General features: G+C 33.9%; 1 long non-coding RNA gene across 2 annotated transcripts in view; it reads right to left on the bottom strand.

Annotated features, from left to right (window-relative positions):
• LOC105471081 (uncharacterized) overlaps positions 1–24,289 on the bottom strand; it is a 52,015-nt gene that overhangs the window by 2,112 nt on the left and 25,614 nt on the right. The window contains exon 3 of one of the 2 annotated variants that reach the window (XR_980960.2): positions 3,368–3,463. This is a non-coding gene — a long non-coding RNA (uncharacterized lncRNA). Of the gene's footprint in view, positions 1–3,367; positions 3,464–4,125; positions 4,221–24,289 lie in introns of those variants that run through there. The other variant, XR_011624251.1, reaches the window with a different exon arrangement.

Here is a 24,289-nt window from a genome sequence, read left to right as displayed (position 1 = left end):
GTTGAAGACGGATGTTGTATATGTGAGAATTCATCATACTAATTTCTATAATTGTATCCATACTTGAAAATACCAATAATGCGATATTAAAAGAAGCAACATGGCCAAAAATATTGATGGATAAAAGAATAAAATGAAATTGAAACTCAAACATGACCTCTTGCTCTATTGACATAAAAATATGCCCCAATATATAAACACTTTCCTCGGAGTATATCCTTCTTATCATTCCTTTTCAACCCAGAAACTTTTTCCAAACAAATAGAGTTCAATTTTCCCCATCACTAAATACTTTGGTAATATTAGAATTGTGGGATTTTGGCAACTGTGAAGAATTTTGCTCTTTCAAAGAGTATTCACTCTCGCCTTGTCAATTTCAGCATGGGAATGCAGTTTTTCTCAGGCTTTTATATAATATGGTTTTATGTGTGTATACAAGTGACTTTTTAATGTTAGAGTATCAGAATTCTATTAAAATAGTTATATTCTGGCTCTAAAAGATCTTGGATGAATTAACATGGGGATCATTTATGTAGGCAATATTCATTATTCTTATTTAGAAAGTCGTATTTGCTGATGGCCATGAAAGGGTTTTATTTTGTTTCTGAATTTTCAGTTGGCAATTAAATCAAAAACCCATTTTCAATAACTGCCAGTAAATAGCTCACATATTTCTATGCTTCATTTTCTTCAGCTAACCTGTAAAGTTTAAGTGTGATAAAGCTGCAGAATAATCTTTTCTTGCAAAGGGCATCAGTAGACACCTAGTTTGTATTTTCTTATCACCTCATGTTTCTCACTAAATACAGCATTGTCTTTATCTTCTAATCTCTAGTTATAAACTCCTTCATTAAAACCTGAGGGGAATTGTATTAGTAAACATGATGAATTGAGAAATGTCTTTGAAATCTGTAGTCAAGTGAATAGCTCCAGCAGCAGGTGAATACTTCGTAATAAATTTGAAAATACTTTAACTGTGGAACATATTACCATCTGCTTTCAGTGTTTTTTTTTAAGGCTTGGAATCCATAAGGTTTTAAAATAGAAAAGAAGAATGTCACAGAAAAAAATTTTTGGCAGTCCCAATGGTAATCCCTGTACTGCGTTTAGTGCCACATGTCGAAAGACACTAATGCCAAACTGCCTATTGTGGCAAGATATACATTTTTCCTATTTGTTGGAGTCCCCCTTAGAATCAATACTATTTTTTCTTTATCAGAATAGGGAACAGTTCCAATTTACTAAAATACAGAATGAAGTTGAAACAGTAATGTATTTTGAAGATATGAACTAGCTAGTTCAATATTTCTTGATGAACATATTAGTAAATTGATTCACAAGCTTAATTACCCTGCCATTTAAGATCTTTCAACATATAGAGATTATAGACCAAGAAGTGAGTGGACATTTTCCATACTGAACACAATATAGTGACATTAATTTTGCTATCTCTCCATCAGCACATTAATTCTGTCAGATCTGGTATTAAGGCTTGTAAATAGAAGCCTCAGAATTTTCGGTAAAAAATAGGTAATCTAAAAAATCTATTATAAATTACATCTAAATTTTGAGTTAAAGGCAAAATGCCTAGAAAATTCTTAAGCAAAATTTTAAAAATTGATTATGCTCTTAAAAATAATTTTTATTATTCAAGGAAAACATCTTCTTATAAATTCTAAATATTGGCACTGATACCTGGGAAAAATTTAAGAAACAATATGAAGAAAACCAGAACAATTATTTTCACATAATTTTCTAACAAATATACAGAGAGGGATAACAGCAACTTTAGATCTGACAGGATACCAAAATCTGAAACTATCAAATAAGAACAGCCTATGAAGTCAAAGTAATGTATATCTAATTGTTTTAAGTTAAAATAATACTCAGCATCTTTTAGAATTCTCAGTCTTGTGAGATAGACATGTTCAGGTTTGTAATATTCATCGTATGATATTTCTACATACCACTAGAGGCCACACAACTCCAAAAATGAATAAATAATTACATGACCTGCTAATCAAAGCCTGAAAGAAAATAGAAAGCTAAGTGGAAAGATTTACCATTGTCTGTATAGCAAGACTTTATGTCATGGGCCTTTCCCTGGAAGAGTTTAGATTGCCCTTGTGAAGCCACCAGAACTTGTAGACTTTTTACTGCCCTCTCTATTTGCAGCATATTCTTATTCTACCACCAGAATGTATGAGATGTGTTCACATGCATAGCATATGAACAATGGAAAGAAATATACCTCTGAACCTTCTGGATACTCTAATAGAAAGTTGTTAGAAAAAAATGTACATACGATCTTATAATTTACAATGCTAAATATTTGCTTTCTTTCCTGTTAGAAACTTTAAATAACAATGTTTACTTCTGTAACAAAAATATGACATTCTCTGTGTCAAACTTTACATTATATCACACACAATTTTATAATAATTTGGTAAACATCCATGGAAACGAGCTGCCTTCTTCCTCTACAAGCCCTCCTCCTCCCAGATGATCTGAGAATTAAGCGTGGGAATACATGTTTCATTGCCAGTAAACAGACCAGTCTTCTGGATCTCTTCTTACATCCTAAGTAAAATTAGATGTAGCATTTTCAGCCTGGTTTCTAAATGTTTTGTCTGCCAGCCGGCAGCTTGTCACCTTGAGCAGACTTAACCAATTCGTTTATTTCTCTGGTTCTTGGCTAGATTTGAATCAGGTGAAGCTTTAATGCCATCTCAGCAAAAATTTAAACTGTGACCTCTACTATCAGTAAGTATTGTCTGGGCTCTGGAAATTTATTTTGTGAAAAACTGGTAGCACCTGTGCTAAGTTTTATGGAAGACATAATAGTGTTAACCAGCATTTCACTAAGTGCCTTTACTCTGAGAACTTCTGACTGTTTTCCTGATGAAGAAACACAATGTTCCTTCTTTTTCACTTAGAGACAATGTGAGACAGACAGGTTAAATGGTAGTGTGATAGCAAACTAATATCTAAGATAAAAGGTCCCAAGAATTTTAAACTATAACCTTTTACATGGACAATTCATAAAATATGCTATTTCAGGATTAATAGATCAAAATTCTAAAGGCTTTCTCTAATATTCAGAACAATGTAGAGATTGTTCAGGGGAGACAAAAACATCTAAAGGACAGTTCTTCCTTCCAAAAAGCTAACAATCTAGATATAATCCTAAAAATACATCTTCAATAACAATCCGACAACCTCTGTTTGCAGTATATATCAGAAAGAGTTAAAATGAAAGGCTGGTCAAGGATATAAGGTTATCACTAGAAAAATAAGAACAGAGAGTGAATTCTTCTTAAACAACAATTCGAAGCATAAAATATTAAACCAAAAAAGAAATGTTTACCTTATATCAATAGAAGTGAATACAATCTTCAATGAAGCTGAAAAATTATTAATATTTTTTTCTTGAAACAAGATAGCTTCATGACACATAAAAATGCTGCAAACAATGAAACACAGATAAAGAGTTTAGTGGGATTCTTTAAAGCATCATCAATATTTTACAAATCAACGGAGTTTAAAAACAGGTAATTAATTATTTTTGTCATATAAATAATTTTAATATAAGTATGTTTATATATGTTTATACAAAGCCATCAAATATATCTATATTATATTTACAGAAAAAAAATCTATCACCAAAAAATGGTAGAGAAAATAATCAATAAATCCTAAAATGTAGATCTTTGTTGCAACAATATTAAAAAATAACTGTAAATTAATAAAAGCTTTAAATAATGCTAACCGTTAGCATTCACAAAAATTACCATGCAGAATAACCTTTACATGAAGATTTATATAACTTGAGAGGTATTTAATGTTCATGCATAGACATACTTAATATTTTAAATGTGTCAAACTTCCTAAATCTAGAGTCAAACTACCTCAAACAAGCTTCTTGAAACAATAAACTGTTTCTAAAATGTACATGGAAGTGCAAAGGATCAAAAACATGAACCTTCTCCAGAAAAAGAAAAGAGGGAAGAAAAGTAGATAAGAAGCCTTTTATAAAACCAAAATATTAAAGACTGTGTTGGGGTCATTCAGAGATAGGCAATCACCAATAGAAGAGAATAATCACAAAATAGACCCCATACTTACGAGGAATTTTGCTTTAGGACGGATATGGCATGGCAGGTTTTGGGGCAAAGAAGTGACTATCCATAAGAAGAGTTGGAAAATGTGGATTTCATTAACTAGAAACAAGGAAGCAACCATACATAAAAGATTGACAAATTTGACTATATAAAAATTAAGAACTTTAGGTCATGAAAATGCATTTCAGAGAAAATGAAAAGACAAAACACAAACTGACATAAAATGGTTGCAACGTACATAGACAACAAAGCATTCATTTCAAAATATATGAGAACTCTTATGGAACCATCAGAAAACAAGTGAAAAGAATAGAAATAATATTCGGACATAATCAGATATTTTGTAAGAAAAGTAATACAAATGGCCAATAAAGATATGAAGATGTGCTGAACTCATTAGTAAGAATAAAAGTATAATTCAAGATAACTATGAGATATTATTTCAGTCCCATTCAAAAGGCAGAAATTAAATCTGACTATACTGAATTTTACAGGTGATGTGGATCACAGAGGTCCATTATGCTGGCAGGAGCATAAATTGGAACAATCAGTATGGAAAACAATTTGGCATTGTTTTGTAAAAATGAGCTTTTGCTTCCCCTATAACCCTAACAGTTCAAGTCCTAAGTATTTATCCAAGAGTAACTCTTTCAGAAGTCTACAAGGAACATGTACAATTAAGGTTCAGAAAAGTATTTTTTTGAACAGAGAAAATTTAAAACATCATGAATCCCAAGAATATGATAAATACATAAATACATTGCATTACAATCATACAATAGAATATGTATCAGAAAACATAATGAATGAATTATAGTTATTGTAATAACATAGGCAATCTTATTATAATAGTATTGGATGGAAGGTCACATGCAGTATGATCACCTTTATATAAAATTTGAAAATAGGTAACATATACAATTTGTTGTTCAGTTGTATGTAAATACGCAAGCGCACACACACATATTGGGAGGAAGGGCAGTTGAATAGAAAAAAAGCACATAGAAGAAAATCTCACATAAGTTAATGGTGATCGTTTAATTCTTGTGTCACATGCTGAGTTGCCATATGTTCATTACATTATTTAAAAGTAAATAAAATAAAGGAAAAGAAGGGCATTCATGGAGTAATGATACTAATGTATTGTGACTTACGGATTTGATTAATTCAATCATATATGCCTTGGATCCTTTTTATTTATTTATTTATTTATTTTGAGATGGATTCTCACTCTGTCTCCAGGCTGGAGTGCAGTGGTCCAATCTCTGCTCACTGCAAGCTCCACCTCCTGGGTTCAGGCCATTTTCCTGTCTCAGCCTCCCTAGTAGCTGGGACTACAGGTGCCCAGCTAATTTTTTGTATTTTTAGTTTAGATGGGGTTACACCATGTTAGCCAGGATGGTCTCGATCTCCTGACCTCATGATCCGCCCGCCACGGCATCCCAAAGTGCTGGGATTACAGGCCTGAGCCACCACGCCTGGACACCTTGGATCCTTTAAACGTAGTGTATGGTTTAAGGAGGAAATTTGGTTTAATATGGTTTATGGAAATATTAATCCAAACTGTTTAATAAACATTACATGTGAACGTTGCACTTTGAAACTGTTCAAATATACCAAATGATTCATATTATTAATTAGAACAAAAAGTCCAAAAAGAGAAAACTACAAATTCTATTACACTGTTTAAAATAGCATACAAAAACAATTTTGAGCAAAATAATATAAATGCAGAAACTGATAAATAAAAAAATAGAAACATAGAATTAATTCAATTTAATCCTTGTATCATTGGATACACACACAGACATCAAAGAGAGAGAGAACACGAAATATATTAAAATATTAGGTATGGGAAGAAGGTATATATCCAAAATTAAACATAAATTTAACTGCTATCTGGGTTATTATTTTAAAATCTCAAATGAATCTATATCTGAGCAGATACAAATTATTTACATTTTTCTAAAGAGTTAACTGATAAATTCTCAAAACATTTCAACTATCAGAAAAATCATCATACTGTGTAAACAACTGCAGAAAACACAAAATAATAAATTCTCATGTTTTCAAACTAACAAAATTCTTCTCTTAACCATTTCCAAAACACATAAAAAGAAAATGACAGATTATTCCTAATATTTATTCAATTTTTAAAAAAATTAACAATATAATTCAGCAGTACATTATAGAAATAATAAGTAAAGTTAGTTCTAATATGACAAAGGTGATTTAATATTTGAGAATATGTAATATGAAGCAAGTCATTCCAAATGAAAATTTTGTAAACATATTTATATTTTTGTAATGGCATTTTAGAAGATTTCAATTATTCTGTAATTAAAAACTTAGCTATTTTAGGATAAGAGAGATTCCATGAATATAGTGAATAATAAATAACCTACATCCTTGTTCATTTTAATTCAACTTAATAATAAAATGATCTTACTTTCTTTTACCAGAAACATTCATAATTGTTCTGGCAATTCTGATCAGTGAATGATGAAATAGAATTACAGTTCTGTTTCCAATTATTTCAAGGAAAAGGGTGAGGTTGAAGATATCTAAAACTTTATGTAAAATATACAATATATAGATAATATATAGATATCTATTATATCTAATGGATATATAGACATTACATAAAGCCTTAGTCACTACTTGTTATTTATATAAGTTCAGTATTTTTTTGACTATAAATACTCAAAATAAATTATGTCATCAAAGATGGAAAAATAATTGTGTTTACAATTGTTCCTCCAAAAAGTCACAAAAATGACATTGGAATAATTATAGAAAAAAACTAATTATATAATAATAAATTACAAAAATTTTACAGTTATCAATTAAATTTAAATATATGAATAATCACAGTTTAACCTTAGATTTTAAAAAATCAATTCTTTCTAAATATTTTATTAGTTTACACAAAACAAAGTAAAACTCCGTGGTACTGATTTTGTCTCTTACCAAAGTTTTTGCCAAGCTATCTGGAAAAATTAATTTCCAGGAATAATTATGAAAAAATAAAGTTATTGTCCAAAATACTGTACTGAGGAAAAGATTATTTCTTATAAACAGTTGTATTAGGATTTCTTCTTATCTTGTATCTCAAAATAAATTTCAAGTTGATTAAAGTATCAAAGTTATAAAATGAAAATATTAATGGAAAACTGAATAAAATACAGGTCAATATTGAACTAATTTGTGGATAGGAAAAAAATGAAATGATTAAAAATATAACAGAAATTTAATATATCACTAAATAAAAATAAATGGTACTGAAGAATGTTACTAAAATTGAATGTAAATGAAGAACTAGGAACATTATAAGGAATATAACTAAAAATTGGTATCTTTAATCTATCAAAAGCATTCTAGTGATAGAAAGTGGATGTGAGAAGACAACATAAGGAATATGACCTGAAAATAAAAATTAAAAATATTTAATTTTAATTATAAATGCTATTAAAATCAAACTGACTTATTAACAGTAATTCACAAACATTCAGGAATGATGAAAATCATAATAATAAGCTAAACAGGGAATTTCACTTTTAATAGAAGGGTAAATGAGAACAATATCTCTGTAAAGCAATTCATTATTATCTGAAAATATTATTCTTTGAAATAGCAATTTTTAGAATCAGTTCCTAGAAATAATCAGTGACACAAAGTTTTATATATAGGATAAAGATATTCATCATAATATGATTGACAGCAAAAAAGCCTGAGAAACAAATGAAATATGAACTATAAAAATTGAATTATAGCCCTAAAATGAATACTAATCATTGAAATAACATTTTAAACTTTTCAGAAGAATCATTTAATTATTTTATACAAACTAATATGTCAACATTATTTTAAGAAGCAATGAAAAGAGTCAAATAAAGTAACCAAAATCTATCTCTATCCGGAAATAACACATTCAGAGCACATCATTATTGGTCTCTTAGTATACAGATTTATACAGATTCTTCGAATTCATTATATTTTGAGAACATTTTTGTTTTGTCATATGTAAGCCAACAAAAGCTGTTTATAGTATTATTGTGTTATAATATATTCTCTTCAGATCTATAGATAATTCGTTCACTTGTGTCTGCAATTCGTTATGAAAAAATCTATGGCCAATGTGACTAAACCTACCACTCATCTCCACGAGTGACTTGATATTTTCTGCATGGACCCTGAAGAATTTTTCATTTTTCTACTTCAATAGTATAATCGCAATATATTTTGATGTCTCTTATTCTACGTCATATTTTTTTAAATGTCGTGTACCATTTTAATATTCATACATACTTTTATTTAAATGTTTGTTTCATTTGTTGGATTACCTGCTTTTTCCCCAGTGGAAGCCTTTTTTACATAAATACTTTGATTTTTTCAGACATGGCTAGTCGAACACAATGTTTCTATTTTAGTTTTTATTTCTATAAGTTTTGTATTGATCCTTTTAGCTATAAGCTCACTGTTTTTTCTTGATTGTGAGGCAAAGAGATATCTTTTTTTTTTTTCGTTTGTCCCTTGCATTGAGTTCTCTTTCAGGTTGGGGTCTTTGACGTTTAAATAAAAGTGACATGCATTTCCTTTATCTCTTTCCTTGCTATGCTTGCTAATTTCCCATGCATTTTCTATTCATCTTGTTCATGAATATGGTTAACTGTGCCAAAACCCTTGTTTGTTGTTGCATCCTGTGAATCAATTCTCCTTGACTCCTTGAGTGCCCTCTCTGAAAGCTATTTTCCTCCACATTCAACTACCTTTGTGATTTGAGATATGGGCTTTTTGTTTCACTTTGAAGAAAGAGTTTTGTGGCAACTCTTTCCTGCATTGGGTATCCTGAGCACTGCTTAACTTTCGTTTATTTAATGTTATGAGCCAGGGTTCTCTCTACTTAGGCAGTAGTATATCAGGATCCCTAGGCAGAAGACTCGGGGTCTTGAATCATTCCCTACGGTTCCTCTTGCAGCACTTGAAAAATGGCTAGGAGAGTTTATTCTGAAAGGTTTGAACCGCTGCTTTTCCTAGACTTCTAGTAACTACGTTTATCAATTTATTTTCGAATTTGATACTATTGAGAAGTTTGGAGATTTTCTTGACTCACATTCTTGCCCAAAATGACATCAAGGTGTTATAACATAAACATTGATGCAGTAGGTTTTTGTTTGTTTGTTTGTTTTTTGACACAGAGTCTCGATCTGTCACCACGCTGGAGTGCAGTGGCGCGATCTCGGCTCACTGCAAGCTCCTCTTCCCGGGTTCAAGCGATTCTTGTGTCTCAGCTTCTCTAGTAGCTGGGACTACAGGCGCCCGCCACCATGCCCGGCTAATTTGTGTATTTTTAGTAGAGACGGGGTTTCACCGTGTTAGCAAGGAGGGTGTAGGGTCTCGATCTTCTGACCTCGTGATCCGCCCGCCTCGGCCTTCCAAAGTGCTGGGATTACAGGCGTGAGCCACCGCGCCCGGCCGCAGTAGGTTTTATTTCTTACCTTGGTCAAACTACTTTTAAAGATTATGACATGAAATTTTAATTCTAACTTTGCTTATAGTTGTTGGAGATTTTTGCTTGGATGTTACTATTTTTTTTCATTTTATGTAATATTGAGGGAAGTAGATTTTATAATTCTGCTTTATTACCGAGAATTCTCCTTTTAAAATGATACATTTTTTTTGGGAAAAAAAGAGACGACCATATAAACATAAAATACCTATTTTCTAAAACAAATAAGTATTTTAAAAAAGAAATGTAAAAGAATGAGTAGTTTCTTTTAATTATTTTTTGATTTCTCCTGTTTTTTGAAGTAATTCTTATGAATATTTGGAGTGTCTAAGAAGAAAACAACAGCATTATTTTGGAAATATGCAAAACATTCTCAATCATGAAAGAACTAAATTTAAAAAATAATATTGATATTTTGCAGGATTTAATTACATTTTTAAAGTTAGCATGTAAAATGTCCAATTGGCAGAACCTTGTTTATGAAGTCTTTTAAATATACAATGCAAAGGAAGTTTAAACCCAATAGTATGCAAATACGGGAACTTTTGAGGAACAGACAGAGGTTTAACTTCAAATGAGTATTTAAAAAATAAATGTAAAAGCATGACTAATTTCTTTTGTTTAATTATTTTTTGATTTCCCCTGTTTTTTGAAGTAATTCTTATGAATATTTGGAGTGTCTAAGAAGAAAACAACTGCATTATTTTGGAAATATGCAAAACATTCTCAATCATGAAAGAACTAAATTTAAAAAATAATATTGGTATTTTGCAGGATTTAATTACATTTTTAAAGTTAGCATTTAAAATGTCCAATTGGCAGAACCTTGTTTATGAAGTCTTTTAAATATATAATGCAAAGGAAGTTTAAACACAATAGTATGCAAATACGGGAACTTTTGAGGAACAGATAGAGGTTTAACTTCAAATGAGTATTTTTTAAAAAAGTGTATTCAACTCTATATCTAGCACTCATTCCAATGGAAACCAATTCTAGGAAATCTCCCTTATTTTCTGAGCCTGGGCAGCTGAAGATATTGGTGTGAGCGCTTTTCCTGCAGCAGGAGATTCTTTCAGCAACTGTGATGATCAGATTTCTGGTTTCCACAGACCAAACCTACCTCAAATCGGCTGTTACGTCTCAGTCCTTCACGACTGATACATTACCAACATTTGTCAAAGTTCCAACAGTAAAACAAATATAACTGTAGCCTCTTCTCATTAGATCCTAAAAAATAAGATTGTATACCAAACAACCCCCCTAAATATCTATAGGCTCTGAGACGTAAGAGCCGATTTCCATAGTTTGTTCCCTTCTCTTAAAATTGTTTGAAACAGAACACTTTAGAGATCTTCCAAGAAATTTAGAGGGTTAAAGTTTCAGTTTTCAAAAGTGAAGTACTGGTTTAAGATTAAAGTGATGCTAATCATAAGTTTTGGAGTTGTGACTGCTGAAAAGCCAATAGTTTTCTCACAAACTATTGGATTATAGAATAACCATAGTAGAAAACATGGGGCTGTGGAGCACATTGTTCTAATGTGAGATATATTCTATATAGCACATCCCTTTTCACATTAGGAGGTGAGATGTGTATATTTCACTTAATTGGAAACATCCTTTCCCCCCAGGAAAGGTGATTCATAAAGTCCTTTTGGAGAGGGCACACTCACAATTCAAGATATAAAATGGACTCATGCAGTCACAAAACAATGAGGAACTGAACCTACTGCAGGCAAATCACTTCAATTCATTATAAAATGAAATTTAGGACTGAACTATTTCATTCTGGATTGCTTTTTGCAACCTCGTAATCTGTTTAATGGAAGTAATTTGTTAATAAAACAGTGGTAATGAAACAGAAGTATCTGTTTACAGCAGTTCCCTTATAGTTCTTGTGCTTATGGCTGCTTTCATTATTCATAGAGAAAGGTACACAGTGTAGTCTGGTGTACATCAGTAACAGAAAACCACTTACAGGAGGATGGGAAAGGACATCATCAGTAGAGTATAATGTCTGTATTTGGAATCATTATTGCCCCCTTTGGAGTGTTTTTTTCAACCTTAAAGGCAATAGATCTTGAAGCAAGCTAAAAGCTACAATAAAAATATACTTTATCTTTAGACCTTTAAACAATATCTCTTTGATCTAAATGGTCTCTCTGCTTCAGCAATTACCACTTAAGTTTTTTCCTTTCTTCAGTTGGGAGCACATATATTCTAGTCTGAACCAATAGTAAAATTCTAGAAACAAAGCGCTTTTTCAAAGATAGATGAACATTTTTTCCCTTCATCTGTGGAAGTTTTTTTTTTTTTTTTTTTTTTTTTTTTTTTTTTCTGTTTAACCACATTTATTGATAACACATTTGGGTTCTTTCTGTAATCTGCATGAAATCTTTAGATCCCTTAATAAAAGCAGGTGGAAGACAAACAATCATAATCCCCTCTAACTAAAATGACAACAATTTTTTTTAAAGTTCCTTGAAAAGTTAGTAAGATTTTTTTTTTGATAATCTATGAATAAAATAACCAGTTATATTATTTCAGTTCTGAATGAACTGATTTCTTTTTTTAGATTTAATAAATGAATTGCAAGTGGAATCTTTAAAAAAGATATTTACTATGTAAAATATAATTTTAATTGGGCACATTTGCTGAATATGTGTTATAACACAGAATACTGTATGAAAGAAAAGAATGCCTAAAATGAAAATTTTCAACTATACTGTGAACAAAAATCCCTTTAAAACACAATTTATGTTTTAATACCTTATAATATCATGCATAAAAATCACATTATTTGCAAATCAGTTGATAAATGTTATAAAGGGTGATAAAAGCTTTATTCAAAATATCAAAACAAGTTATATTGAATAATACTGGGGGAAAATACAAAATTTCAATTATAAGATTAGTAAGTTATAGAAAATCTAATGTAAGCATAGTAATTACAGTTAATAATTTTGTATTGTTTACTTGAAATTTGATGAGAGCAGATTTTCTTTACCTCCATCCCCCACATGCAAAATGGTAACTATGGGTGGTTATGGGTGATGATAGATGTGTTGATTAATTTTATTGTGGTCGTCATTGCACAATGTATACATATATGAACTCTTCACATTTTATACTTTGAATATATACAACCTTTATTTGTCAATTGTAAAGCTGGAAAAAAGCCTGGGGGGGATCTTCTGATTTAAATCAGTTAAAACATTATTTGAAAGGATAGATAGGTTTTTAATTTTTGAAATCATATATATGAACTAAAAATTAGATGGGAATTTTAAATCCCAGCATTACTTTCAAATTAAGAATTTTCTGTGTATTAGGACATGACCAACCTGCCAATTATTGTATTGCCAAATATGGGCCATATGTAAATCTTAACTTCATCACACTTCATTGCTGGTGATGTTACATAAACCATTTGAGGTATTTCTTCATATGTGAAATAGAAATAAGGATAATTTCTACGATATATGGATTTCCATGATTAAATGAGATTACACATCAAAGCACAGAATTTGGACTAGATGCAACATTCAATGACGTTAGCTCATCATTAGTAGATGTTTGAAGAGGTAGAGAACAATGGTGCTTGTTTCCAGTCTTGTGCCTTTTCTCCCTGACCCAGCTAAGAGAGAACAAAAATGGTGCTTGTTGGACTGTGCTGTTGGAACGAAACTCAGATTAAGGGAAGGCAGATTTTATGTGTCCATTCAAATTAACTTTCCTGGGACTAGTTCTAACAGATTTTAAAAGAAACCATTAAGTTGCAATACTTAACATATGTCATTCAATTTCTAAGTGTTGCATCTGATGTGATTTCTGGTCTCTAGTCCTCACAATGTCATCGACAGGAATAGACACAGAACTATATCCATGTAAAGGGAGAGGGCATTTACCTATAAAAGAAGATAGAAATGTTCTTATGAGCTTTCCACAGAATCTGCCAAATGCATGTGAATGGCTTTGACTGTTAAAATCTTCTATGTTGATAACTCTGTGAAAGAGTGGCTATATACTTTGTGGGGCTCAGTGCATAATGACAATGCCAGGCTCCCCTTTAAGTAGTAGAAAACAAGTACTGGTAAATGTACTAAAATATAACGCTTTTTTTCTTTCTTTTGAAGTCTCTCTTAACCTGAAAAAAAAAAAAACAATATATATATATATCTCATTCTTCCTCAGGCTTGGGGATACCTGTGGGGCCATTGCAGATATTCACAGGCAACTGAGGGCCCTGTCCTATAACTAAGCAGGCTTGCACGGGCCCCCAGTTGGTGTTTCCCCTCTCCCTCAAGCTGCCAGACCAACAAACTCTATTTTATAGAGGGCAGGAACATCAAGCTGGGCCACAACTTAAGTGGACTAACAACTCGGGTGGACCAACAGCTCCAAAGAATATTCAACTTCTGTTCTGGAGGGTGAGCACTAGTTAAACATATCAGTGGTGGGTAAAGAATGACCTCCACCAAGTCCCATTGTGCCCCTCCCCAGGACTGCACAGGGTGAGCACCCCTTACCCACCCTCCAGATGCTCCTTCTCAGGCTCCAGCTGGTGACCCAGGACAGCAGCAGACCCTGGGAAGGAGAGGGGAGGGAGAGACCAAGAATATGTCCAGAGGAAGTGGCGGGAGATGGAACTGCTAGTGAGCAGAGGTTCCAAGTACCTGTGGGTATGCTCTGTTTTCTAAAGAGCTTCACCAGCAACACACAAATTCAAAGATAAAAGTATTAAGATTTTCAAGATAGAGATGCTAAGCATTAAACCCCAAGTGCTAGTCTCTCTATTCCCAGAGCCTTGCCCTCTGTCACTGCTCTTATTGCAAGCCCATTGAGAGAGAGAGCAAGAGAGAGAGAGAGAGAGAGAGAAAGAGAGAGAGAGAGAGAGGAGGGAGGAAAGAAGAGACAGGAAAGGGGAAAGAAAGCTATTCTTAGCATTTAGGATGTGCCTCACAGGAACATCAAGTAATGTTGAGATGTTGGTATTCATTTCAACTTAAGTAATATCTCTTTATTTAAAATCTCATATTTATGAAAACAAATAAAACATAGTAACCTCTGAATAAAGATTCCTTGGTAGACTGTCTTTAGAGTTGGATGCCTCCCTGACAGCAACCTGCCTTTCGCAGCACTGCTTTTCAGATAGATCCACAGGGAGATTTGGGTGCTTATTATCCAACTGATTTTCCTAACTGCCATCCACACTGCCCTCATTGACTAATGTGACTAGATGCTTTTCCTCCTGTTTCAGTAGATAGCCTATTAGGGTTCTCTGTGTGATTTAATTAAATAAGTTTCTCCCCAGAGTTCAGAGACAAAGTCAGAAAATACTTTTTGAAGTTGAAACAATTAGGTATACACATACAATACATGAAATTAAGTGGAAAGATCTCTAAGAAGCTGTTTCTGTTACTGTCCTTTTTAAAGAAGTCCACCCATTCTCTCATTCTCCACATGCTTAATTCTGGGAGTGAGAATAGGAATGTGCCTTCTGCTCTTGACCAACAGGCCGCTTATTTGAATAGTTGATATTGTTTTCTCATATTCCTCACTACTCTTAGCCAACACTTCCTTACATGCTTTTGAGAATTTGGCAACTAACTTAAGATGTGCCTCCCTCTTTCTGGTCTCTCAAGTTACAGTGGGAGCCACAAGGGCTGTTGGCAAGTTGAAGTCAGCACCTTAGCAATTTGATTTTCATGAGGAAAGCATGATCTCCATCCTACTTCAGCATCAACCCACACCTAAAGTTCCTCAGTAGAGCTAGTCATCACTGACACTCTTTCAGTTGTGAAATCTTAGAGTCAGTTCATTACTTGACTCTTACACAAAACTTCCTATTCTCTGAGTTCCTATTTCTTACCAGCTTACTCATATTGAATTTGTTCATCCCACACTCATCCCGATTTCCAGTCCTGTGCCTTTTCTCCCTGACCCAGCTAAGCCTTTCTTATCTTTCTTCCCTTTTCCACCCTCAACTCCTTGGGCTGTCACCATAATCTTGCCTGTTTTCTCTTCCACATACACTTGCAAGATTTCAACTTTGATTCCATTCATAACACCCGTTTCTGTTTCTATGCCTTACAAGTGTCATAGTGATGGGAAAACAAAAACAAAACAAAAAAACTACCACTGTCATGGAATTTTACTTCAGATTTACAGTTCATATCTTAAACCAAGCAATACCTTCACTGTTCCTAGAATTTGTTGTTTGGCCATCACCAGGTTTTTCACCCCTTCCTTGGATGTATATTCTCACATTTTTGTCACTTTCCATGTGGCCTTCATTCTACTTTAGCATTTCTTCAGCAAATAACCTTCCCACTTCACAGAAAGTAGAAAGGTAGTTAGAAATGAAAACTATAATGTGTGAAAAAAAATAACCAGAGGGATGAATGGGATATTAGATACTGCAGATATTAGATACTAGAAAGCTAGAAATGATTTGCCCACACCTCATATATTCATTCCCCCTTCCTCTTGATGCTATGAAGATATATGTGTCTGTACCAGTTCTGGTCTTTCTCCTTTCAGACTCCTTGTGCATGAACAGAAGTGATGCCTACTCTTTTTTTTTGGGAAATGTGCTTTTCTGTTTTTATCTTTAACACTATCTTATAGCTTGGCTCTTTTCTTCCAGCAGATGAGCAGTTGCTAGTTTCCCCACCTTATCCGTATGGAAAACAAAAATGAAAACTTAGTTTATGGTTAAAGTTTTTGAAAGACTATTTATTCTATATTGGTGGTGTTATTCTATATAGGTGGTCACATACAAAGTATAAGCAAACATTCACTTCCACTTGATTACCAAACATTTTGTAACTCAAGACCCCAAGGATGTTCTGAGGACACTGTCTCACTTCCTTTTCTTGCCCAGTTCTGACTTTTCTGAGGTATTTGGCATCACTGATTACTACTACTGTATTCTTGATTCTACCTTAAGCCTTTGGTATTTGTCTTTCCATTTTTCTTATTCTTCCTTCCTTGACCACTCCTGCTTTGTCCATTTTATAGGCTTTTCATTGTTTTTTTTTTTTTTTTGGTTTTAGTATGAAAGTATTCAGACCTTCATCTGTATCTCATTTTCTTCAGTTTCTATGTGAAATTTAAATCTAAACACATGAATTTGTACTCCTGCAAATGACCAAGATGGAATAACAAGGACAGGATTTACTCTCATGCCTAAACAACAAAAAATATAGATGGAATCTATGAGACAATGATTTTCAAAACATTGGGCATCAGGCATTGAATGGCATTGAGTCATAGGAGACAGGAAGCAAATTAGGTAGACACTAACTGCCCCAACTTACTGGCTTCAAGCCATTTCCAGGTCACAGTTTAGGAAGAGGATACCCAGGTAGACTCCAGCACACTCACCGAGTTGAGGAAATGGGGCTGAGATTCTGAGGACACCAAGACAGGTTGAGTTCACACATCAGAATACTAGATAGCAGAGGTTCACAGAGAGAGCAGAGGAAATTTACAGGTTCTCCTCTAATCTTCAGCGGAGTATTGATCAGCAGATGTTTTCAAGGAAACTACTTGAGACAGTAAAAAGAACCACTCCAAAAGATGAGAAGAAACAATAGTTAGAGCTCTCACAAGAATAAGAAGAGTGAGCACCTGCCCCTCAGCCAGACTGGACAGTTTTATAGTAGTTGTGCCATCAAATAGATACTCAGAAAGGTCTGAGAAGTGGGAAACAATTCTGCCAAAAATAAATGCTGCTTTAGTCCTGCCTGGCAAGTCTACAGAGTAAGACCTGAAAGTATCTCTCAACAAATAAGTTAACTGTATTCTAGAACAAAGCTCAAGAAAATTTACAGTAATACAAAAATATTCATTACTTAACAAGGTGAAATTTATAATATCTGTCATATAATTTTAAAAAGCTGTAAGGCATGCAAAAGAGCAGAAAAATATGACCTATAAAAAGGAAAAACATCATTCAATCAAAACAAACTCAGAACTGACATAGATCTAAGTGTTAGCAGACAGGGACATTACAATTCTTATTTTAAATGTATTCAATATATTTTAAAAGATAGGAGAAATGTTGACCATGTTGAGGAGGGAAACAGAAAATCTAAATAAGACCAAAATGGAACTTTTAGAAATAAAAAGTATGATGGGTTAAAAAGAAAAATAACCTGAAGGGATTAATGGAAGATTAGATATTGCAGAAGGAGAGATTAGCAAACCTGAAGTTATAGCAATAAAAATTCTTCAAAATTAAAAACATAGAGGGGAAAAAAAGAAATAATGAAACATAGGAGACCTGTGAGACAATGTGAAATGGGCTAATATATGTATAACTGGAGTTTCTAAAGGAAAGCCATAACAAAACATTTATTTGAATAAATTATCACCAAAAATGTTCTTAATTTGATGAAAATTATAAGGCCGCAGATTCTAAGAACCAAATGAACCCCAAACTTATATACACGAGTTTCAACTTCTCCATATTTGTAAATGATTTTTAACTAGGGAAGGTAGTTCCCTACCTGGATTCCAGGTATACACTTTAAAGGCAACACGGCTAGTCATTCACTTACTTGTTTGTTCAACCAATATGTTACATGAGTGAAAAATAAAGGTTTATGTGTGAAGCCACTGAGATAAGCAACTTATTTCTCATAGAATGGGTCTGACATAACTGGCATTAGCTCCACATCAAAGCCTTCATGGACCACTCTTGTTTGGGTTGTATGCTACCTTCTTTCTATTTCAAATACACAAAACATATGTCTCATATGATACTTATGCCAATATATCATTTTTTAACTTATTTTTCTAACACAATGCATTCTGAGTTCCCATTAAGTTATGGATCTCAAGTATCATGATAGCGTCATGTCTAGCATGATGCCTCATTCCTAGAAAATGATCAGTAAATATGGAGACAATAATGATTTCATTTATGGGTACTGAAAATACTGAAAACTTGAACCACACTGGATCACATAACTGAAAAGTTCACAGAGGAATGGTTACATACTCGCAGGGCCTTGTGGAAACAGAAAAGGCAGAGTCCCTAGTTCAAAAAGCAGGAAAAGGTGTGCATGTAAATCTATCAAAAACACCTTTACATTACAAATATTTTATGCTTACATACATAATGGGGTCATAGTGATTGATAAAAAATATAAATTTACAAATTATAAAATTAACAATATTTAAGTTTCATAATTTTATGTAATGCAATAAATAATAATGCTTTTAGTGTATATATTTTTTGAGTATAGTATTTTCTTGGCTTGTTTTTCTGCAAATTCATTTGTTAGGTTATCAACATTTGTATTTTTAGTGGCTTGATTTTCAGTTGATATAATTGAAGCTGATGTCAACAGCCCTTGGCAAATCAAGATTGCAAATAATTTTTGATAATTGTAATTTAGAGAAAGCTCCAACTCATTCAACTGCTTCTGGAGGTGTTAAGAGTCTTTATAGGCTGTGATCTCTTAGGAAAAAAATTCTGATAAATTATTTTAAAATATAGATTTTGATATAGCTAGAGCTGATGATTCTTGAGGAACATTTTTTTCTAAAAGAATTTCATTCTTTATACAAATCAATTGCCCATAACTCCGAATTCAACTTCAAGTGTAAATTTTTTTTTTTTTTTTGAGACGGAGTCTCGCTCTGTGGCCCAGGCTGGAGTGCAGTGGCGCGATCTCGGCTCACTGCAAGCTCCGCCTCCCGGGTTCACGCCATTCTCCTGCCTCAGCCTCCGGAGTAGCTGGGAGTACAGGTGCCCGCCACCTCGCCTGGCTAATTTTTTGTATTTTTAGTAGAGACAGGGTTTCGCCGTGTTAGCCAGGATGGTCTTGATCTCCTGACCTCGTGATCCCCCCGCCTCGGCCTCCCAAAGTGCTGGGATTACAGGCGTGAGCCATCGCGCCCGGCCTCAAGTGTAAATTTATACAATGACATTTTATTTTGTCTTCTGACATTTTCTTAACTTGTAAAGATTGTTCATGAAACCAAAAGTGATGTTATAATTTGTAAATAATTCAAATGCCTGTTTATGCATTCTACGGTTGTATCTGCAATTGCAAGCAAACATTAATTTTAAAATTATCTCATTAATAATTGTTTAATCTGAGACTTTATATGAATATAATGTTATTTACCATCAGATGAGACTATCTTTAAATTTAATTTCTATTTATCTAAGCCCTTGAATATTTGCTTTGCAATGTTGCAGCAGTTTTCAAAACCAGAAATTCCAAACTCTTTGAAGGATTCGAATAACGTCTCAATATATTTTATTGCAAAGTTCAAGTATATTCTTTGAGTTAATTGTAATTTTCTGACAAAATGTATTGCCTGAGTGTCAACAGTTTTAAATCTCAGTCCCTGGAGTTAACATTTTTACAGATGCCAGTGGGCTAGGCTAGAGAAAAGGGCAAGCCAGCTTCCACGCACTGCAGCTATGAGGAGTCTCCCTTCTCTTGCCAGACCATTCATACTGTGGTCTTCACTGCTATTTCTGCTGATGCTGTTGAGTACAGATTTGTATCCAACTTCTCATTGGGATTCCCCCTCAGAGTTTCTTGGACTGCCCTAGGCATGTACGTGTGTGCTAGGCCAAATCACATGTGTGCTAGATGCTGCTGAGTGTTATCTTCTATGCTCAGGGATATGCTCCACTGCCCCATAGGACTTGATTTACAAACACAGTTTCAAAGATAATAATTATGAATTTCAAAATAGCAACAGTGGAGCATTAAATCCACTGTGGGGGGTCCCTTTTGAGAATGAACCCTGTGGAACTCTCCGGATTACATGCCCCTAATGTAATCTATTTACAGAGGTTGCTCACATTCAGGTAGTATTTGATGCAGAAGTTTTATATCAGGCTCTCATTTATTTTTCTAAATCTAACTTCTTTCATGTATTGATTCCATCCATTGAATAGTGTCCTACATGGTTGCAAAAATGGCTGTAGGTCTTCTAGGTCTCTTGGCCGTATATTATTACAGTACAGACAAAAGAGTGCTTGCTCCATAATTCTCATTAAGTGTCCTGAGATTCTCACCAGTTACTCATGTTTGGGTTGCATAATTGTTTACCTAGGGGATAGGCTATATGATTGGCTTAGTCAAGCTTGTATGCTCCCCCAGTGCAGTTAGTTTTCCTGGCTCCCAACATGGAAACTGAGGATTTCTGGGAAGTAGGACTTGATCCTGTGGGAGAAATCACAAATGTACACTACAATATATTTCTTGAAATAATGACTGACTGGCTGGAATACTTCATTCTGGGATAGGGTCTGTAAATATGTCTCTTGTTTCCAAAATCTTAACTGGAATTGTAACTAATACTATATAACCTGCTGTCTAGATAATCACAATATGGCAATTGTTAAAAAAACATTGTGATGAGAAAAACCCTATTGCCTTCTAAGGGATATTAGAAAATAAGTATTTGGAATACATGTGCTGTTTTTGTTTTGTTTGGTTTTTGTTTTTGTTTTCTTTAGCACTGCTAGAGGAATAGATCTCAAAGGTTTGAATGACCAGTACTAATTCTTTTCTCAATATATGTATCTCTAAAGATAGACAGGATTAAATACTGGCTTGATGTAACATGAGATTACATAATTTAAAGATTATACCAAATGGGTCAGGTTCAATGGCTCACACCTATAATCCCAGCACTTTGGGAGGCTGAGGCGGGTGGATCACTTGAGGTCAGGAGTTCAAGACCACCCTGGCCAATATGGCGAAACCCTGTCTCTACTAAAACTACAAAAATTAGCTGGGAATGGTGGTGTGTGCCTGTAATCCCAACCACTGGGGAGTCTGAGACAGGAGAATCTCTTGAACCCAGGAGGTAGAGGTTGCAGTGAGCTGAGATGGCACCACTGCACTCCAGCCTGGATGACAGAGTGAGATCCTATCTCAAACAAACAAACAAACAAACAAAAACAAGTGAAAAATATTATACCAAATGTAAAAAAAGTTTATATATTTATCTAGAACACATACATTGAATAGTAAAACCAGGTGTTGAATGAAGAAAAATTATTTATTTGAATATTAAAAGATGTGACATACAGTTTAATTAATTCCCAAGGCATTTATTTATTTATTTATTTATTTATTTATTTATTTATTTAACGGTGAAAGCTGCTAAAGTTTACCTTTGTGGGTCAAGTTATTCCTATAAAATAAGATCAAGGAAGGTTAAATTTCACCCTTTCAATTTATTCTTGGTTTGTGTGTTCAATTAACAAGACAATAAATTACTACTGTTTGAATCTGGCAACTAGCCATTATTTTTAATTGAAATGGTATTTTGCAAAATAAACATGTAATTACACAAGGAGTGATGTTGATGTGATAAGAGAAGTAAGCTATAAAGAATGGTCATTATATATTTTAACATGCTAAAAAATTTTCAAGTTAGCAACTGATAAAATTGTTAAGAATGTTATACCAAGTTCATTTGTTTCTTGGACAAACTTGAAGAATGTAAGTGCAGTTTAAAGATGCTTTAAATTTTTTAAAAAATTTTTTATTGGGAATACTTAATATAAGACTTACCCTTTTAAACACTTAAGTGTACAATATAGTATTTTTGAATATAAGTACAGATGTGTTGAAATTATTTATCTTGCTGAATGAAATTTTTTGTCTATTGTGAAGGGGTGGCCTGCCCCTCCACACCTGTGGGTGTTTCTCGTTAGGTGGAACGAGAGACTTGAGAAAAGAAACGAGACACAGAGACAAAATATAGAGAAAGAAAAGCGGGGGCCCAGGGGACCGGCGCTCAGCTTACAGAGGACCCACGCCAGCACCAGTCTCTGAGTTCCCTCAGTATTTATTGATAATTATCTTTACCATCTTAAAGATAAGGGAGTGGCAGGAAAATAGGATCATTGTAGGGAGGAAATCGGCAGTAAGACATATGAACAAAAACCTCTGTGACATGAATAAGTTTAAAGGAAAATGCTGTGCCTTGAGATGCATATGCAAACATCTCCATAAGCCTTTTAGCATTATTTCAGCCTATCACATGGGGAGAAACCTTGGACAATACCTAGCTTTCCTAGGCAGAGGTCCCTGCGACCTTTGGCGGTGTACTTGTCCCTGGGTAGTTGAAATTAAGAGAATGGTGATGACTTTTAACCAGCAAGCTGCCTTCAGGCACTTGTTTAACAAAGACACATCCTGCACAGCCCAAAATCCATTAAACCTTGAGTCACCGCAGCACATGTCTCTTGCAAGGACAAGGTTGGGGGTAGGGTCACAGATTAGCAGCATCTCATATACAGAACAAAATGGAGTCTCCTATGTCTACTTCTTTCTACATAGACACAGTAACAGGTTGATATCTCTTTTCCCCACATATTGATTTTAACTCATCGTGTTTCCCCTCCCCAGCACCCCCTGGAAATAACCAGTTCACACTTTGATTACATAAAATTAACAATTTTAGATACTCCCATATAAGTGGAATCATGCAGTATTTGCTTTGTGAGACTGGTTTATTTCATTTGGCATAATGTCTTTGTTTTACACGTGTTGTTGCATATTTAAGAATTTTCTTCTTTTTTAAAGCTGAATAATGTTCCATTGCATGTATACCCCGCATTTTCTTTATTCATTCATCTGTTGATCAACATATGTTGTTTTCACATCTTGGCTACTGTGAACATGGTTGCAGTAAATATGGGAGCACTGATATCTCAAACCCTGATTTCAAACTCTTTGAGTAAATACCAGAGCTGGTATTATTGGATCATATGGTAGTTCAATTTTTAAAATTTTGAAGCACTTTCATTGTATTTTCTATGGAAGCTGCACCATTTTTCATTCCCACCATTAGTGTATGAGGGTTCCCTTTTCTCCACACCCTCGCCAACACTTGTCATCTTTTGTCTTTTAGATAACGGTTATTTTTACAGGTGTGAGGTGATATCTCTTAGTGATTTTGATTTGCATTTCCTAATGATTAGTGATGTTGAGAATTTTCCCATGTACCTATTGGCTATTTGCATTTCTTCTTTGTAAAAATGTCTATCCAAGTCTTTGGCCCCTCCCCTACATTTGTTTTTTGTTTTTGTTTTTGTTTGTTTGTTTGTTTTTGAGATGGAGTCTTGTTCTGTTGCCCAGGCTGAAGTGCAGTTCAGTGGCATGATCTTGGCTTACTGCAACCTCTGTTCCCAGGTTTAAGCAATTCTCCTGCCTTAGCCTCCCAAATTGCTGAGATTACAGGTGTGTGCCACCATGCTTGGCTAATTTTTTGTATTTTTAGTAGAGATGGGGCTTCACCGTGTTAGCCAGGATGGTCTTGATTTCCTGACCTCGTGATCCACCCAGCTTGGACTCCCAAAGTGCTGGGATTACAGGCGTGAGCCATAGAGACAGGGTTTCACTTTGCTTCCCAGGCTGGAGTACAATGGCTATTCATAGGTGTGATTATAGCACACTGCAGCCTTAAACTCCTGGCCTCAATGGATCTTTTTGCCTCAGCCTTCTGAGTAGTTGGAATTATAGGTATGCTTCCCCATGTCTGGCTGACCAAATTTTATCGGGCAATTAAGTGATTTTTACTATCGAGTTGAAGGAGTTCCACATATATTTTGGAGATTAACCACTTCTTAGATATATGGTGTGCAAATATATTTTCTCTTTCTATA

The sequence above is a fragment of the Macaca nemestrina genome, chromosome 6 (assembly GCF_043159975.1).
Source record: "Macaca nemestrina isolate mMacNem1 chromosome 6, mMacNem.hap1, whole genome shotgun sequence".
NCBI lineage: Eukaryota > Metazoa > Chordata > Mammalia > Primates > Cercopithecidae > Macaca > Macaca nemestrina.
The sequence above is the reverse complement of the archived record's forward strand: the minus strand, read 5'-3'. Positions and strand labels throughout refer to the sequence as shown.